Consider the following 21263-nt stretch of genomic DNA (forward strand, 5'->3'; position numbering starts at 1 on the left):
TCATAAAGCAAAAGAACTCATCATTAATATAAGTCATGCATACTTTACATGCAAAGAACAAGTTGTGACTATAATGATACTATTATGTATGCTATATGGTATGCAATTTCTTGACCCTTCTTCCCATTTCTTGTGTATGCGCAAGGATATTCTTAATATTAAGTAAAAGTTGCAATAATCCATTTGCAAAGGCGAAGTTAACTGTTTACTTCTAACTTAAAACTTTAACTTAAAACCTTAAGATATCAGATTTATGGAGTTTTCTAAATATATATTATTCAACTTACCTATTTTTATCTAATGTGAGATTTTACCTTCAAACTTGTATTTCAACAATTATTGTGCATGACTTGTATTTTATGGGTGGACAGATGATGGAGTGCAGTGGAGCCGAACACAATAGAGCATATGCCCTTTGGACTTGGGTCACTTGTTGGGTTACAATGTGGGTTGAGGGTGCTGGGTAAAGCATCACCCTACGATACAAGGATGATTTGGTAATAATGTATCATAAATTTGTTATTATACAAACTAACTAATCTTATTATGGATTTAGAAAAAGAAAATATGGCTTTGCTAATGATTTTATGTGCATGTGTGTGATTTTATCTTTAATATTTCGGTTGCCGTTGTTAAAGATCTCATTCAAATAGTCATGTTTATAATCTTTCTTTTAATAATAGTGCCTATTATTTTTAAAGGCTTACTTATAAAAATATCAATATTAAAAAGCAGGAATGTAATTCCAACATACACTTGCCGAAGGTCGTTATATTAAATCATTGTTTGCATGTGTGTGGTTTTATCTTCAGTGTTCCGGTTGGTCGTTGCTAACAATCCATTCAATATTAAAAAGAAGGAATTTAATCCCATCGAATATTCTAAATAACACATTAATCTAATATTCTTTATGCACATTGGTGTAGAAAAAATATAGGGATAATTTTTTTAAATTATTAAATATATAATAGCATTGATGCAACAACTCGAACACATTGTTGAAAAGATAATTTATTCCATTCTCTGGCATGCCATTATTTATTTGATATCAACGATGACTTGATTACATTGATCGAATCGAAGAGCAAGTGATACACACTGCATGTCTGTGATATCCAGGAAACAAACAAGAAGAAAAACTGGGCATGCATGCCAAAGGAACAATAGATTTCGATCACTTGAGAAGGAATTTTTTCAGCCAAAACGCAGAGGACTTAGGGTATCTACTCAAATTGTTCTTGTAATCCACATATATGATGCCAAATCGAGCTGTGTAACCAGCATCCCATTCAAAGCTATCTGAAAATGACCATATATAGTAGCCCTTCACATTAACTCTATCTCTGCAAGATAAAGAAGGAATAACCAAAAATCATCAACATATTATATATTTAATTATGCTTAAATTAATTTTCTATTAAACCAGAGAGAAACCCTTTTACTTGATCGCATGAAGCAGGGATTTGAGATGGCCATCATGGTATCTAATTCGAATACCATCCTTTCGGGCTTCATTGATTGCAAGTGAGTCATTCTTTGATTCCGCAACGCCTGAGAACAAAATAATAATAATAATGTTATGTTAAGTAGAAAATATAGTAAAATGTTTCATATATGTAAGGATTGTTTTAATATAATTTTTCCCTCTCTATTAACATAAAAAAAAAAATAGTATATACCATTTTCGGTAATGTACACCGGTGGATTATTGTAGTTGTCCCTTATGTATGTCATGAGCTTATAAAGTCCCTCCGGATAGATAAAGAGCCAGCTCAGAGGAGTCTGCACAACAAAAAGATTTTGCTTCATTAATTTGAGTAGAATATTGCAAAAATGTTTTTTTTAACATAGATAAAAAATTATGTGCTACGTACATGATCAATGGTGTACAATGGCTAGACTAAAAATTAAAAAAATAAAGCACGATAGGAAGCATGGAGAAACAATTATACCGGTGTGCCAATGGGTACACCTTTCCTGGTCGCTGCAATGAAGAGAAAATTGATTATTCATAATGTTAAAATCCAATATATTAATCACAGAAGATTTTAATTAATTGAGTGTTTCCATATGAACTTACAAGAAAGTTTGGCTAGCATATCAGTGAAATAGGTCTTGTTAGTGGCGGTTGGTGGAGCATATTCCGCGAAATTTGAGGTGTAATAATTTATACCAAGAAAATCATATGAACCTTTGAGACTTTCAGATTGAGCTTTGGTGAATGTGGGGAGTCTAGAACCAACTAAAGATCTCATACTCTCAGGATAGTCACCATATGTAATGGGATTAGCAAACCTGAAAAAATAAATATATAATTAAGTTCAACCATCAATTGCTTATGAATTAAAATTTATTGGATAATCCAATAGATCAAAGTTCCATCTTTAATTAATAGGAGAAATACATACCAGCCAAACATAAAGTCCAGAGCTCGCCTTGCTGCCTTGCGATCAGCATCACTATTAGATTTTGGTTCAAAGAAGAAAGTCACTATGGTGACTCCAATTTGTCCTTTCTGATGAGCCTATATATATATATGGTACATTTAATATACAACAAATAAAGCAAATATTTTACAAAACTTGTGTGATGTTAAAATAATAATGTTTAGTAATGAATAAGAAATTTAATTGGTTAATTAGTATATGCATGACCTGGTATTTGTTCTTGTAGCAATTGACTGCTGCTCCATGAGCAAGTATTAAGTGATGGTTAACAATGTAGGGCTCGGTGGAAGAATCACCAGCAGGGCATTTTCCAACGTAGTTAGAACATCTACCTGGTGCAAAACTTCCACCACTGTAGCCATTCACGCTGTAGCCATATGGTTCATTTAGGGTTACCCAGTGCTTCACCCGATCACCAAATGTCTTGAAGCAAAAGTCAGCATAGTTACGGAAGTCCTCCCTATTTTTATTTTTCCATAAACAATTACTATATTTTCTTTTTCATTATTTAAAAATACTATAGTGAATCATATATAATTGAGTATTTATTTACACTATTTCAGGTTTGAGAAATCCCCCATATTCATCTTCAAGAGCTTGTGGGAGGTCCCAATGAAACAGCGTGACAAATGGTTTTAAGCCTGCCCCAAATAAAATCCAAAACAAAGTTATCAACGAAAAGGTTGAAAATAAATGAATGCATGGGTAACTCAAATATCAATTCATGTTTACCATTTGCTATAATCTCATTAATGAGATCGTTGTAGAACTTGACCCCCAAGGTGTTAACTGCTCCCTTGCCCTCTGCACCAAATAATTGAATGCTTAAATATCGTTTTTAACATGACTTAATATTTACTTTGGGCAATTAAACATAGGATTATCTTACTGGGGAATATTCTGGACCATGAGATGGAAAATCTGTATGAATCCAACCCAACTTCTTTCACCATCTTTATGTCGCTCTATGAAATTGTATGGGCATGCAGTTTAATTCTCTAATTCGACATATATAGAGGACTAATAATTAATTAATCTTGCCAGTAAGTTTACCTTGTACCGGTGATAAAAATCAATTGCTAGACTTCCATCACTATGATCCCAAATCTTCCCTGCTCAATACACAAGAAAAACCTTGTTAGAAGGGTATGGTAGCTATCCAGTGACATTTTTCATGGATGAGATCCTACCCACTAAAAAAATATTATTATAATATGTTTTTAGTATAAAGTAGAGTTAAAAAAATATAAGTTGAAAACCATCACAGTTGGCAACAACAATATAACACTTAGCCATAGTATATTTTTAATTCAGACAGTGCTTTGGCACCATTCAATCCATTTCTTGTAACAAAAAAAAAAGAAGGTAGATTTAGGCTAATATAGTGTCCAATTATTGATTAAGTAATGATGTATTAAATATATTAGGGATAAGAAGAATTTTGGACAAAAAAACCAACCAACTCTTTTGTTTAGTCAAGAGAGTTAACCTGGTTGTTGTTTAGTGTAGGTGTCTCATATACTTGGTCCTCTGCCGTCTATTGCTGCTGCTCCTTCTATCTGAGAATTAACAATTGCTTCTTACAGATCAGTAAGTTAAGAGAAGAGATCTCAACAGTTTGTAAGAAAATTAATTTATAAGTTAAATCCCTGATATGTACTAACCAAAGAAACCACAAAAGAATTAATATACAATTTGATTGATCATTAGAAGTACAACTAACCATAACTTTAGAATTACACCTTTGAAACTTGAAAGATGAAGTTATTACAAGTTGACAAGTAGAAAGGATCAAATTGTTAGCAAGTTGAAACTTTCATACCGAACTTTATAATGATCATTTTAAGGGACCAAAACAACAAAATTTGTCACACACCGAAATGTATATTATATTTATTAACAGAATGCATTGTTGTGTGGTGACTAGAACCTGGTAAGCTGCAGAGCCTATTCCAAATAGAAAACCAGAAGGAAAAACACTCCTATTGAATGGTGCAGCATAATGGCTTGGCTTCACGCTTGCTGGTGCACTTTCAATGCTACCAGCCAAAAGGGCCACAAGAGTTATAAGGCAGAGGAAGGAGGGACTTATTGCTTTCATTGCTGCTTTTGGTATCCAAAAATCTCAGGCCAATGCGATCTATTTATACACCAAGGAGGACTACTGCCACACCTAATTTCCCTATCCTGCATTTCACACGTTCTATTTTTCTGATATCTTTACTAATAACCTATATTCATCTTTATTAATGATAAAGTAAATATCCATTTTTGGTGTACAGAATTTTTAAACAATTTATTATTACGTCAGTTTTTGAACTTTCATTATTTTCTTCTTTTCTTCAGATAGAGAACAACATGACTCTCTTGGGAATTCAAGCTTAATTCGTCTAAGCACAATAAATGTTACCATATATTAATGCTTCGAGGTTCCAAAAGCAATTGGAGTGGCGAGATAAAGTGCTTAAGACAAGAAAAGGAGAAGACATGAGAGTTAAAAATAAAAGCATCTCTAAAATAGATAGTCAATTACCTAGAATCCTTATTGAGATCATGTATATATCATTCCTTTTGGTTTCATGTTTTTTTTAGCATAGATTTGCTTGCTTGGAAGAGGATTAGTATAATTTTGTACTCCCAATGTATGAGAGTTAGTTTATGTTCATGGAAGGCACAGAAGTATCAAAAAAATTTGTTTAAGTTTTATTCATGTTATGCATCATTAAGTTTTAATTTCTACATAGTTATGTATGATATTCTTATATTTTAACTTTTCAAAATTTAGTATTATAAGCCGATAAAATGTAATATTTTTTAGGGTGTTACAATTAATGATTTATTCAAAAATATATTAATATCTAAATTATTATCATAAAATCAATTTTTTTTATTATAATAAGTTTCATTGAAATTTACTTTTTATGGTTTTCTTTTTCCTGACTTAAATAATGTATTGAATGTTTTATTTCACAAACATAAAAAGTATATAAAAAAAAATAACACGGGGTGAATGATAAGTTGTTATTCTGGCTTTTTTCTAATTTTAATAATTGACTCCTGTATATAATCAATACATATCTTATCATCTTTGTCTCAGTCTTCTAAAACAGCAACAACATGGGTCCTACCTACACTCTTGCACTCCGTTTCAAATCACAACAATTATATGTAAGATTTTTTGAATAATCAATACATATCAACGGAAAAAGTATAAAAAAAATAACACTGCGGGGGGTTGAATGATAAGTTGTTGAAATTGGAAGCAGATCCTTCTTCTTTAAATGGTCAATCACATAATGTTGAAAAACTTCATGAAGAAATTGACATTTTAAAGAAGCATATGTTCAAATTTGTTGGAGGATATGAGAACTTAGATAAACTTCTAAGATATCATATAAATCCTAATGACAATGATGAGTGTGTAGATGTTTGTTAATTTTGAGGAAAACTTGGACATGTAAGTCTAAATGCACACACTTACCTAAAAGAGGATTGTCCAATACCTCTTGCTCTAACAAATGTGGAAAGAGTCACATTGTTCCTGTTGCAGACATGTTTGACAACATGAAGGATACTTCAATCATGGTATCTAGAGAGTGTTTTCTCAAGATCGACACATGGCATGAAGATCTATGTTGTTATTAAATTGATTCTACAACGAATTTTATGTCTATATTATGTTTATAGCACTTTTCTTGGGATAAAGTAAATCAATTTAATTTTGACATATTGATGTAATATTTTCAAAATGATAATCTATTTATTGTGGATAAAAAAATCATGATTAATTTTATATCTATATTATGGTTTTCAAAATGATAATTTATTTATTGTGGATGGAGGAGAATTCTACCAAAGATAATCAGTCAAGTTTTTTTTATGAAAATTAATTATTGATAAAGTTCAAAAATACTCGTACTAATAACATGATAATAAAAAATATTAAATTTAATTTTTAAAATAATTTTTATAAAATTAAGAATTTTAAGGGAGAATTTGTTTCACAGAAAATGTTTTTAGTTCCCAAGAATATTATTTTTGGGAATAAGATATGAAAATATCATTATACAAATGTGTTTGATTAACTATTAAAAATAGCCAAAAATATTTTTCATACGCCTAAAAATAATTAAAATATGTGTTTGTTTGACATTTTTTCTAGGAATATATATATAATAGTTACTAAAATATCTTTATAGCACACTTGGTATATATAGAAACTTTCCTAAATTGCACTTGACAGATGTAATAAGGGAAAAAACAATTATAAGAAACTGGATTTGCTTTTCTCAAAATAGACATGATTATCCATTCCACAACATAGACAAGTTAACGTGGCTGTAAGCTTTTCCTATTATAATTGAGCGAGGGAAAAGACTTGTCAGACCCGCTCATGCAGTAATCAATGCCAAAAGACAATGATCCAAATTTCATTATTGACAAGATTTTCCAATTGTACAGTTATCATACCTTTTTATTTGTTTTGTGCAAAGATGTTGAATGTTGATGCCCCACATTAATTCCTGGTTTGGATTCTTAACACTACATACATCTAGTCAGGTGGGTCATCAACAAAATTAAGATTTACATGAAACTTCCTTCAAATTAAAATACAAACACAATCAAATAATTTTTATGTAAATTAAAAGCTAGTTAATTTCAATTAATTAAAAGATAATTTTAGAATAATTTCATTAAATATGCTTTAATTAATCTACTATCTAATATATATATATATATATATATATATATATATATATATATATATATATGTATGTATGTATAAAGAAGATTTTGTAATATGAGATGATATTACATGTCCAATATTTATTTCCTTCAAAATAATAAATGTAATTAGTATCATTTTTGTTTTCTAATGATTAATAATAGTTATTTTTAAAATAATTTCCTTAATTATAATACATTTGTTTCGGCCGAATTAATAGAAATTAATAAAAAAATACTTTGCAATTTAGCTTTTGCACTAACTATTTTATGAATTTTATTTTCTTATATAAGTTTTATTTGATGTATTTTTTAGTTCAACAATGATATGATAAATGATTGTATCCTTTACAATGATTATTATAAAATAATTATGCAAAATAATTTAATAATAGTTTTTTGCATATTATACTAAAATTTAGACCTGCAAATTAAAATGTATACGTACGATTTTACTATTGATTAAAATATATCTCTCCGGTCCATGAATATTTGGTTCAAATATAATTATAGAAAAATATTTATTTATCTTAAAAAGTTTCATTTCTTCTGACATTTATTCACGAAAAATATTTAATAAATTATTATAAAATGATTATACAAAATTATTTAATAATATTTTTTATCATAGTAAAATTTAGACCTTGCAAATAAAGATCAGACAATATTTTATTATTGATGAAAACATATCCGTTCGAGAATATTTGACTAAAAATTAATTATGAAAAAAATACTTATTTCTTTATTTTAATAAAATTTCATTTCTTATGATATTTATTCATGAAAAATATTTAATGAACAAGTTACTTTTTAAACAAATTTAATTTAAAATATAATTAAACATAGTAAAACTAAAAATAAAATTTATGTAGGTAAATGAATTAATATATTTTTAAAAATAATTTAATTTGAAATTAATCAAATTTTAAAGTATTAATTCAAATAATTAACATTAATATAATTTAATTTTTATTTCAATTCCTGCCGAAACTACATGACGTCTTTTTAATAACATATTTATATGACATTTAAAGCTTTACAAAATAAATTATATTGTAATTAAATAATTTCACTATTTCTTTTATCCCAAAGCAAGTACGCAAATCACACAAAAAATTAACTAAATTAACTTTTTTAAAAGAAAATAAAAAATGAGCATGCAAGACATCATCAAAATGAAGGAGGTCTTACTTAGGACAATACTTTCAACAATAACATTTTTGGAACATGTGTGTATATAAAAATATATTGACATATTTACTAACATATATTTATTAAAATTTAAATTAAATAATTAATAGTATATGAAAATTTTAAAATACTAAGAAAACTACTCTTATAAATTAAAAAATATGAATTTAATGTCCGTGTAAAACACACAACACTAAGTTATTTTTATTTATATATATTTAAGTCGAAGAGGATCAAATTACATCCATGTAATATATGTAATTATTACACTATGTAATAAATTGATATAGAATGAATTTTATTGATCTAATCATTGAATTATATTTATATATTACCAAGATAGTTATGTGACAATTTTTTTAAAATTGAACAACAATAAAAAAATAATTAAATGGTTCATATTTTAATATAGACTTAATTACTCATTTAGTCCTTATAGTTTCCAAACTTATCTCTTAGTCTCTAAGTGAATCTTTTAGTTCCTAAGTTTAATAAGTGAAATTCTTAGGTTCTAAAATTTACATTTTAATTATCAAAAGATTTTTACCGTTAATTTTTTTTAACTATGCTAGTTAAAAGAATTTTAATGGACCTTTTGAGAATTAAGATATAAACTTTAGGATTAAAAAATCTATTTATTAATTATAGAGACCAACAAGAATAAGTCTGAAAATTATTGAGACTAAATAAGTGAGATAATATATATATGATCCGGATGAAAGCAACCCAACATGTAGCAAAGATACTATAATAATAATAATAATAGCAATAATTAATATGGATATCATACATAATATTAAACTAATTAAATAAATATATTCTCAGAAAAGTACTATAGGAGGAAAGATGGACAAGCCTCCAAAGTCGGATGGAGAGGATATAGAGCAAGGCAAAGATACGGAGAATATACTCCTCTGAGTACTTAACGGGGACGGATCCCAAATGAAATCTTAAATGTGGAACAAACGGAAGAAGACTTGGATGTTATCAAACCATTGAAAGGAAAAAGCCAAGTATTGCAGATATCACGAAGTAGCAGGATATGTTGCTGAGGATGCATGATTGCTTCCAACTATAAAATGCTACACTTATGAGACTCTGCTATTTTTTATTATTGATCAAAATAGAGAGCACTTGAATTTTTGTCTTAAATTTTTGGTGGAGTTTGCTGATATATATGGCCTAATGCACACTAACTAGGTTGAATATTAACAATTCTTTTTAAATTATAATTCAAATAAGATAGGAATTAAATTAGAATTGAATAATGTAAAAATTAGAAATAACTTTATAATAATGAGATTTGACAGTAAAAGAGATTTTTTTGCTGTTTTTTTTTTTCTTGAGTGAGCGGTAAAAGAGATAACACACTAGGGCGGTCTACAACAAAGTGAATAAACAAATTAGGCGATTAACAAAAAGTGATAAATCATTTATTCAATATTTATATTTTTTCCTTACAATTTTGAAAGCGAATAATTGCACTTGTAATAGCCTAAAACTCAAACAAAAAAGTAAACATAAATGAAATGGACATGGGTAGAAAGTAGAAAGAAAAGGCATCTTGGTCACCTACTGTGAGAAGGAAAATTAATTAAACCCCTTCTGACTAAATGGCGATTGGAATAATTAACTAAATGAAAAGTAAGAAGAAGAACAACTAAAGAAATGCATATGAAATGATAAGATAAACTAATAATTGTACCTACTATTTTTCAAAATGGATACAGACAAACGAAATAATGCATGGAGTGTATTCCGAGAAAAGCCAATTTTGCTCACATGTTAAACGGGAAAAGATGCTAGAGTTTCAAAGAGACATATTTTGAATTGGTGCTTAATCAGAAGAAGAAAAAATCCCAGATCTCTATTAGAGATTATCTTAAAGTATCTCCCATACATGACCTCTTTTTGAATTCTTAAGCATTACTTCCTTTTAGCCTTTTCAATTTAAGAATCTCAATAATTCAACACTAAATCTCTTCAATCCAACAAAGATATTGGTCATCAATAAATGTCATAAGTAAAGCTTATTGAAACTCTGCAATGTTTCACAATGATCCAAAAATTAATCAAAAACAACACTTCTACAAAATTAACCAGGAAAATGCTAAAAAGTATTCTAAAACACTTTTAAAAAACTTAAAATAGAAAGACTTTTTATTGAAATGCACAAAATTTATATTTTTTACGTTCTCCTATATTTTTATATTAAATATGTTTTCCTTTTAATTCCTTAACGAAAGTTCTTAGGACACAAAACAATACCCAATTAATTAAATGAGTTTGATTAATAATTTCACATCTTTATATTTCATGTAGTATAATTTATTTATTAAGTTATAATTATTATTATTTTGGAGAAAGTTGATACTATAAAATATCACAACCCCGAGTCTGGCGAAAAAGAATGAATGATTTGATTAAGGTATGGTTTGATTGAGTGTAAGAGAGGAGAATGATATAAAATTGAGAAGAAGTATTTGTATTAATTAAAATAGAAAAAACAAGTGTGAGATCCATATTAAATAGTAATTTTTTCCCCTCAATTTCTCTTCTTTTCCTAGCGACGAAACCATGGATAAGGTGTTCATCCGTTCACCGTGGAATGCAGATGAAACCTTCGTGAAGTTATTTTTCTTTTCTTTTCTTTTGGTAGCATTGAAAGTGTCTTTTTCAAATAAAAAATTTGGTAGCATTGAAAGTGTCTTTTTCAAAAATTGAAAAGAAAAGAAAGATAAATAATTGATCTATGTAGTGCGAGTGGAGATTTGAACCGGGGCGGGAGGGTATAGGACCATGCTGTTTTAAAAGACTTAAGACCAAAATATGTATGATTATATACATGAGTCAATCATTAAAAATAAAAAATAAAAAGTCAGAATAATCAAGTTGGTGGCATATTATTTATTTTGATCCAAAAAAGTATGTGATGTTAACATATTTATTTTTGAAAAAAATAATAAAATTAAATTAAATTTCAAAATACACAAAAGTGTAACATATTTATCCTGTACTATTAACCAAGCCTAGATGACACTTATGATGATGATATGATAGTTGATTATTATAATATGTGTTATCTATATAATTATCACATGCAGGTTATACATATAATATCATGTGTTTAAAAATTAATTTATTAATTTAATTTATGAATTTAATCACTTAATCCCTTAATCCCTTAATCCCTTAATGATATTTTGATTCTTAAACATAACCACGTACTAATATTTTGATTCTTAAAATATTTTCAAATTTTGTATTAAGTCTCACAGTATGTAAATTATTAACATATATATAGATATAGACAGAACTCTTATTTGATACACCGTTAAGTACCTATGAGTAAGTATTAGATACACTCCAAAATCATTTTTTAAAAAACAAATAGATACTTATTTTGGGTTAATATGAAAACTATTTAGTATCCAATAGCTGAAACAGACTCAATTCAAAAAAATGTTCAATGTTTAGGATTTATATACCAATCTTCTTCTTCTCTAATTAAAGTAACAGCAAAACATGTAAGATATTGGTAGAGATGGACAAGATCTATTTAAAGGGGTTGTTGTTCTTGAAATTATATTTAGAGGTGATATTTTTTTCTAATAATAATAAAAAATGATGACATTGAAATTGATAAAAGTGTAATATTACAATTATGCTTAAAAATTTAAGTATTACAGTTTTTATGGTGAGATAATTTTTATTATATTAAAGCTTTTAATATTCTTATATGTTGTAAATTATGTTTTATGCTTTTATAAAAACAAATAATCACGTATATCTTGCCCGATATTGGTTTATACCTATATGTAATAAAAGTCATACAATCATACACGTAGTATTTTTTGACCTAGCACTTAATAAAAATATTTCTAAAACTTTTTGACGCATTTAAAAAATATTCCCAAATATAAATAAATGTCATTAATATTTTTTCATATTATTTTATCAAATATTATATATAATCCATGTCACTAATATTAAACAAAATTTATTTTGGTACCATAGGGTAATCAGAAAGGACAAATTGGAGTCACCTTAGTGACATTCTACTTTGAACCAAAATCTAATAGTGATGCCAATCGCAAGGCAGCAAGGCGAGCTCTGGACTTTATGTTTGGGTTGTATGTGACAGCTTGATATATTGGAGATCATAGTTTTCTTATAACATATTAATCTAATAGAGTTTCCAATATCCCTTAATGGGTTAACACTACATATGCTCATTTTAGTTCATATCATCTTATCTGATTGTCTAACGGGTTCATTTAATTTGATTACATAAAATAAACCTCACTAATGATAAATAACTAATATAATTGTTTTATAATATTAGCACACATTAATTATTAATTATTGGAATAGAAAATTTCAACAGTCTCCCACTTGGGCTACATATTGTAACAATTATGTAAAAAACCCTTAAGCGTGCATTTGTATGCTATTTACCTTTAGACTTTCACCTTAACAACCTGGTGCATCTTATGTATTAATAATGGAATTATTGCATCTTTCGTCACTACAACAAATGTAACTAGACCTTAATGACCACCACATGAATACACTTAATTACATAGGTTAATATGGATAAGCAACATGGAAATTACATGTAATGTGATCTTAGTCATGTCTATTTTCTACTGATCCAAATTTTATTCTTTATAGAGATCTATTCAAACACAACATAAATATTGCAAACAAAACAAGCTGATAATGAAATGATAAACTTTAACTTTATTTCTACAAAAAATCCAAACAATAAAATATTTGTAAACCATAAGATATAGAACATAAGTAAGACTCCCACTAAACTAAGGTACTATAAGGAATTACAATGAGCAGTGTGCTCATGAAAAACTTTAAGTGTCATACCTTTAGTAAGTGGATCAGCTAACATTGAATGAGTCTCTATATATTTTATATAAATTTGTATTGTATTTTTTGGATTCTTTATTTAACAACCAAATTTTTTATGTCAACATAATTTTTACTTGGTTGAATCCTTAATAATACTACCAAGATATTGTCCCAATAAACACCCGGTGACCGCTTAATGTTAGCGACAACAAGCAAGTTAGTTACAATAATTTAAGAATCATAAATTTTGTATGATGTCTCATAGCAAAATATTAACTCCACCAACACATTTAAATGTGGATCCTTATATGGAGTGATTGCTATTAAAACATTCTCAAAAAATCAAGTCAGAATACCCAATGATCTCTAAACTTCGAGACTTTCAATATGAAAATATTTAGTTTCTTGTTCTCTTCAATTAATGCATAATGCGCTTTACTACATTTTAGTGTTGCATACCAAGATTACTCATATATCACATTAGGACTCCCACAAAAAATTATTTTATACATGCATATTTGGGATTTAAATAAAATGAGTAATTTAAACCATACTAGTAACAACAACAACAATTAAAGAAGAGAAAATAAGCATACAATGCAAAAATAATATTTATGGTAAATTTCAAGACCCAAACAAGATACCTAACACATCATTAATCCTCAATATTTGGATTGAAAAATACTAACTCCAAGTGATACTCTCAACACATTGATCAAACATTGGTGATAAGTCCTATAAAATAAAGGTTGTCTTTAGACACTTCATTGTTCACATGGAAAACTTATATGATGATTACTCTAGTCAAATAATGATTGTCTTTGAACATTTCATTATTCACAAGGAAAATCACACTATTTATAATCACCACATGTTTACCATTGTAAGCATGTAATTATTCTGCAAAATTATTTCTTCCTTTGAGCTGAGCACAATTTGCATGAATAATTTCATGCAACATCCATGTAAATTCAATCAAATCAACTTATGCAACAAAGATTACTTTGTCAACATGTTGTTTCAATCAATTTAACCAAAATATACAAGACAATTTAATATAATAAATGAGAGATATTAAAATTACACAACTTTCACATATAATTTAATTATATAAAAATATATATAACAGAACATGCACATATTTTGTGGAACAAACTCATTACAAGATATCCAACACAATATTAATTCATAGAGAAATTAATTTGTAATGGGTACTCTTAACGCAATGATCAAATATTAACAATAAATTCTATCATATAATAGCCTTTCGTTGGATTGACTATTATTCCCATGAAAATACCTTTATAATTGTTACACATTTATCATCACATGTATAAAATATTATTTAACCAAATTACGTCTTCCGTTGGGCCGAACACAATTCGCATAAATAATTTTATACAAAAATCTATGTAATTTTAATCAAATCAATTTTCACAATAGGGATTACTTTGACAATATATCATGTCAATCAATTTAATTAAAAAAATCACTAGATATGCAAATAAACGGGAAGGATCTGTTATTGCTAAATTAACTTCAAAACAAACAAAACTAAATATTTACCTTTCTTTACACGTAACTTGGACATTCTTTCTTTTGTTTCTTTTGCTGAGAGCATCCTTAGTTTTCCCTTATTTTATTTTATTTTGAGAGGTCAAGCTTAAATGAGCATTTTCAGATATGTCTTTCTACGACCTCTCTTCCTCTTGCACACAATGAGATATAATTTCATTAATGGACCATTTGTCCTTTTGAGTGTTATAGTTCACTTTGAATTGCCAAAAATATCCAGGAAGTGAGATCAAAACTAAATGCACGAACAGATCTTCATCAAGCTCTCGCTTAAGACAGTTTTGATGCCAAGTTAGAAATTTTCATTATGTACTCTCCTATATAACTTTTTCCCTTTTTTAACCAAACAAATAAATAAAATAAAACAAAAAACTGCACACCCAAAAAACTTCCTTATATATATTATGAACAGTAGCCATGAAGAGAAGTCGTTCACAAAACCAAATAATGATGCCCAAAAATAAAATACACCTGAATTTAAATCAAATATCAAATTTACCAACAATTAATATGTGTTGTTCCAAAAAAAATTGGGTTCATATAACCAAAGAAATCTAGGTATAATTGGAATCAAATAACTTTAAATCCCAATAGTCTAACAGTAATGGCGGCTGTGATATCACTTGTTGGAATTTTAAGGGATCCTTATAAAATACCATTAACCACCAAAAACACATTACGTTAGATTATCAGGAAGAGTTTTAGGAATACCTGAATCCATAATGATTAATCAAACAAACACAATGGAAACTGAATCCATATGTGATTTCTGATCTATGTAGTCTTCTTAGAATTTGTTACAGAACGCATAACCGGCTAACATCGTAATCAGTGGCTTCATGATTCTTCCTCAACCAGAATCTCTTTATTCCTTAACAAGACATTCGTAACTCTTCATATGGGGAGAAGAGAAACTATATGTGGCAGCTCGGTATATTGGGAACCATAGTCTTCTTATAGCGTATTAACTTAATAGAGTTTTCATTATTCCCTAATGGGTCAACATTGACATCTGCTCATTTAATTTCATATCATCTAATTTGGTTGTCTAACGGGCTTACCTAATTTGATCACATAAAATAAAACTCACTAATGATAAATAACTAATATAAGTGTTTTATAATATTAGCCCATATTAATTATTGGAATAGAAAATTCCAACACACCATTCATGATGTAGCACATAATTTTTTATATATGTTAAAAAAAACATTATTGCCATACTCTACTAAAATTAATGAAGCAAAATCTTTTGGTTGTGCATACTCCTTTGATTATTAATTATATAATAATTATCTTGAAAATTATATCTAACATTTTTGGTTATCATATTATTAGTACAGAATATCCATTGATTTTACAGAAGACTAATCTCCATCACAAAATTTGGCTAATCACCTTTGGTGGAGTTCACCTCTCAACCACATTTTTTTCATGCGCAATTAATGGATTATCATTTTGAAAATATTAGGTTCATAATATGTCAAAATAAAATTCATTTACTTTATCTCAAGAAAAATACTATAAACATAATATAGATACAAAATTATTTTTAGAATCTATTTAATAAGAACATAGACCTTTCTCATGGCATGTGTCTTGAGCAAACATTGCATTGTCTAGGTACCATGATTGAACTATCCTTGGTGTTGGCAAACATGTCTCCAACAATGTGACTCTTAGGTATCTAAATGGACTTAGTTCTACTTTTGTTAGAGCAAGAGGTACTAGACGCTCCTCTTTTAGGCAAGTGTGTGCATTTAGACTTACATGTCCAAGTTTTCCACAGAAGTAACAAACATCTACACACTCATCATAAACAGATTTTTTTCCTTTGCATGTATGACAAATTTCTTTCCTTTGCATGTATGACCAGATTTGTCATTAGGACTTATGTGATATCTTAGAAGTTTATCCAAGTTCTCATATCCTCCAACAAATTTGAATAGATTCCTCTTTAAAATATCAATTTCTTTATGAAGTTTTTCAACATTATGTGCTTCCAATTTCAACAACTTATCATTCAAGCTCTCAGCTTGCTTTTTATGTGTCTCATTCTCCCAGCAAAGTCTATTTTCTTGTCCTTTCAAGGCTATAATAGTAATTTTGGTGATTTAATTTGATTGTTATGTAACTAAATATAAACTAATTATGCAAAAGGAAATTTTATTTTTAATTGGACAAAAATATTTAGTAAAAAAATTTATCCTTGTGAATTCAATGTAAATCTTCCTACTTATTTTTATATATAAAAAAAAAGTTCATCCGTGTGTTATAGTTTATAAATCTAACATGATAAGTCAAAAGTATAATTTTCTCATCATATTTTCATGAAAAATATTCACCCCTGTAGTTTTTTTATACTTTTTAAGTTTGTAAAATGAAACATTCAATAATTTATTTAAGTTAAGAAATAGAAAACCATAAAAAGTAAATTTCAATGAAAATTATTATAGTAAAAAAATATGATTTCACCACTATAATTTAGATAATATATTTTTGAGTAAATCATTCATTGTAACACCCAAAAAGATATTATATTTTGTCGGCTCATATTATACTAAATTTTGAAAACTTAAAATATAACAATATCAAAGATAACTATGTAGAAATTAAAACTTAATGATAAATAACATGAATAAAACTTTAACAATTCTTTTTGACACTTATGTTCCTTCCATGAACCTAAATTAACTCTCATACATTGGGAGTTACAAAATTATATCAATCCTCTTCCAAGCAAGTAAATCCATGCTCAAGCTCTTTCTATGAGGCTTCCCCCGGCTTATCTTGGAAAAATAAAACGAAACCAAGAGGAATCATGCATGATGTCTCAGTAAGTGCTCTAATGATTATAAGTAATTAACTCTTTATTTTAGAGATCCTTTTTTTAACTCTCGTGTCTTCTCCTTTTCTTTTCTTAAGCACTTTATCTCATAATTATTATCCCATCTCATTATCATTTCTATCTCCTTGGACCACACCTTAATTTTGACTTAGACACCTAGAGTTGACCACCTTGACCATCTCTAGGTGACTAGTCATCTTTAATAAGGTCTCTTCTTTTAACCATATTTTTTCATCCACAACATAAGACCATGCTTAAGGAGACTGAACCCAGTACAATGATGAGCCTTTGTTTGATCTTATTTTATTTTATTTGAGGTTTGGTTACTTTGGAATTCATTTAAGTTTATCATACATAAAATATTTTACACACATTATAAGTATTAAATATTCTAATAGACCACTAAGTGTGTGGATCAACTGTTGTGAGAGTATGTAATTGCGTTAAATACTTGAAGGGAGATTCAAGCTAGGGAAATGGTTGAATTTGTCAGTGGTGTGAAAGGAATAGCATTGAATCTTGAGAATGAGAATGTCAAAATTATTGTCTTTGATAGTAATACACTGCTATTAAAGAAGGAGATCTTGTCAAACAAACTAGTGGTCGATCGATCTTAGACCCAATCCATGAAGGACGACCCAACCCAACCCTAATGGCTAAGATTCAATTCTATTTTATTTTATCTATAATCATAAGGAATCTAATCATAACTACATATCAATTATATCTAATCATATCATAACGTTATATCTAATCACATCTTATATCATCTATAATGTATAATTGTTTAAATAGATTGCTTATCTTTTAAATTTGTGAACCCTATAATATCACATAGATTTAAGAACTTTATACAAAATTTAAATTAAATGCTAAAGTTGCTAGAGTGAATACTTAACGTGAGTCATATTAAATTTTGGATTAAAAAAATTGTTTTTTTTTTCTGTAGTAATCAATTAAGCAACAGTTGTCTATATAAAACAACTCACTTAAGTAACACACTATCAAATTATTAACTCCAATGAAAAATTTGTTAAGAAATATTACTTAACTTTAAGCAACTCATTTACCGAAATATATTTTATCTCCCTACATTAAGGAGATAAGATATGTCTGAATCTTATCATAATTAGAAAACTCTAAGGCAATGAATTATTATGAGTCAGGATTACATGTTGTCTAATTAAGTATTACATAACATATAGTTAAGTATTATTTTTTCTGATAAATTAAAAATATATATATATACTCCCTTAGGACTTTATTACAAGGAGAAAAAAGGTTTGGTTGACTTAAACGTGGATAGGTTAAATTACATTGGTGTAACTTTGACCAACAATTACATTATTCAATAACCTTCAATTAGATAATGTTTTCTTTAAATCGACCGTTAGATTGAAAGTTCCTTTCACACAAATCATATATACAATATTTCATATTCATCCAAAATTATTTACTACCTCATTCATAAAAATTATAATCAACATAAAATAAACTTTTCAAAATATACTAAAATATGAATAATTTGATTACATTCTTATTGTTATTCAATTTTGATAAAATTTGACACATACTATCTTGATAATATATAGATATAATTCAATGGTTAGATCAATAAAATCTCATTTTATATAAAATTTATTAAATGGTGTAATAAATATTTAAGTTACATCGGTATAATTTGATCCATCTTCGACTTAAATATATATAAAAAAAACTAGCCTAGTGCTCGGTGCTTTGCACGGGCATTAAATTCATATTTTATATCTTATAAGATTAGTTTTTCTAATATTTAAAATTTTAATATATTATTAATTATTTAGTTTCAATTTTAATCAATATATATTAGTAAATATGCCAATATATTTTTATATACACATGTTCCAAAAATATTATTATTGAAAGTGTTGTCCTAGGTTAGATGTTTTCACTCAGGTGATGTTAATTTGGATGTTCATTTTTTACTCTTTTTTTAAAAATAGTTAATTTATTTATTTTTTAAATATTTTTGTGTGATTTTCATACTTCATTTGGGATTAAAAAAAGATTGAAATTGTTTAATTACAATACAACTTCTTTTTATTTAATTTATATTTTTAAGCTTTAAATGTCAAATAAAAATGTTTTAACCGTAAAAGAAATGTTATTATGAAGGAAATAAATATAAGACTGTGAGGTAACATCATCTCATATTACAAAATCTACTTTATGTCTATATATATATATATATATATATTAGATAGTAGATTAATTACAGCCTATTTAATGAAATTATTCTAAAATTATCTTTTCATCAATTGAAAATAAATAGCTTTTAATTTACATAAAAATTATTTGATTGTGTTTATATATTAATTTGAAGGAAGTTTCATGTAAATCTTAATTTTGTTGATGACCCATCTGACTTGATGTATGCAGTGTTAAGAATCCAAACCAGGAATTAATGTGGGGCATCAACATTCAACATCTTTGCACAAAACAAATAAAAAGGTATGATAACTGTACAATTGGAAAATCTTGTCAATAATGAAATTTGGATCATTGTCTTTTGGCATTGATTACTGCATGAGCGGGTCTGACAAGTCTTTTCCCTCGCTCAATTATAATAGGAAAAGCTTACAGCCACGTTAACTTGTCTATGTTGTGGAATGGATAATCATGTCTATTTTGAGAAAAGCAAATCCAGTTTCTTATAATTGTTTTTTCCCTTATTACATCTGTCAAGTGCAATTTAGGAAAGTTTCTATATATACCAAGTGTGCTATAAAGATATTTTAGTAACTATTATATATATTCCTAGAAAAAATGTCAAACAAACACATATCTTAATTATTTTTAGGCGTATGAAAAATATTTTTGGCCATTTTTAATAGTTAATCAAACACATTTGTATAATGATATTTTCATATTTTATTCCCAAAAATAATATTCTTGGGAACTAAAAACATTTTCTGTGAAATAAACTCTTCCTTAAAATTGTTAATTTTATAAAAATTATTTTAAAAATTAAATTTAATATTTTTTATTATCATCTTATTAGTATGAGTATTTTCGAACTTTATTAACAATTAATTTTCATTAAAAAAACTTGACTTATTATCTTTGGTAAAATTCTCCTCCATCCACGATAAATAAATTATCATTTTAAAAACCATAATATAGATATAAAATTAATCATGATTTTTCTATCCACAATAAATAGATTATCGTTTTAAAAATATTACATCAATATGTCAAAATTAAATTGATTTACTTTATCCCAAGAAAAGTGCTATAAACATAATATAGACATAAAATTCTTTGTTAATAACAACATAGATCTTCATGCCATGTGTCGATCTTGAGAAAACACTCTCTAGATACCATGATTGAAGTATCCTTCATGTTGTCAAACATGTCTGCAACAGGAACAATGTGACCTTTTCCACATTTGTTAGAGCAAGAGGTATTGGACAATCCTCTTTTAGGTAAGTGTGTGCATTTAGACTTACATGTCCAAGTTTTCCTCAAAATTAACAAACATCTACACACTCATCATTGTCATTAGGATTTATATGATATCTTAGAAGTTTATCTAAGTTCTCATATCCTCCAACAAATTTGAACATATG

General features: G+C 27.5%; 1 pseudogene across 1 annotated transcript; it reads right to left on the bottom strand.

The window, feature by feature from the left end:
* Positions 1–995: 995 nt before the first annotated feature.
* Positions 996–4563, bottom strand: LOC114386780 (annotated as a pseudogene). The gene is made up of 13 exons (XR_003661183.1): positions 4378–4563; positions 3937–4006; positions 3501–3559; positions 3337–3412; positions 3180–3251; positions 3001–3088; positions 2655–2907; positions 2409–2524; positions 2081–2295; positions 1953–1984; positions 1680–1782; positions 1443–1551; positions 996–1343 (listed from the first exon to the last, which is right to left on the bottom strand). The product of XR_003661183.1 is annotated as a vicianin hydrolase-like (transcript).
* Positions 4564–21263: the final 16700 nt, after the last annotated feature.

Source organism: Glycine soja, chromosome 15, assembly GCF_004193775.1.
Source record: "Glycine soja cultivar W05 chromosome 15, ASM419377v2, whole genome shotgun sequence".
Classification (NCBI taxonomy): domain Eukaryota; kingdom Viridiplantae; phylum Streptophyta; class Magnoliopsida; order Fabales; family Fabaceae; genus Glycine; species Glycine soja.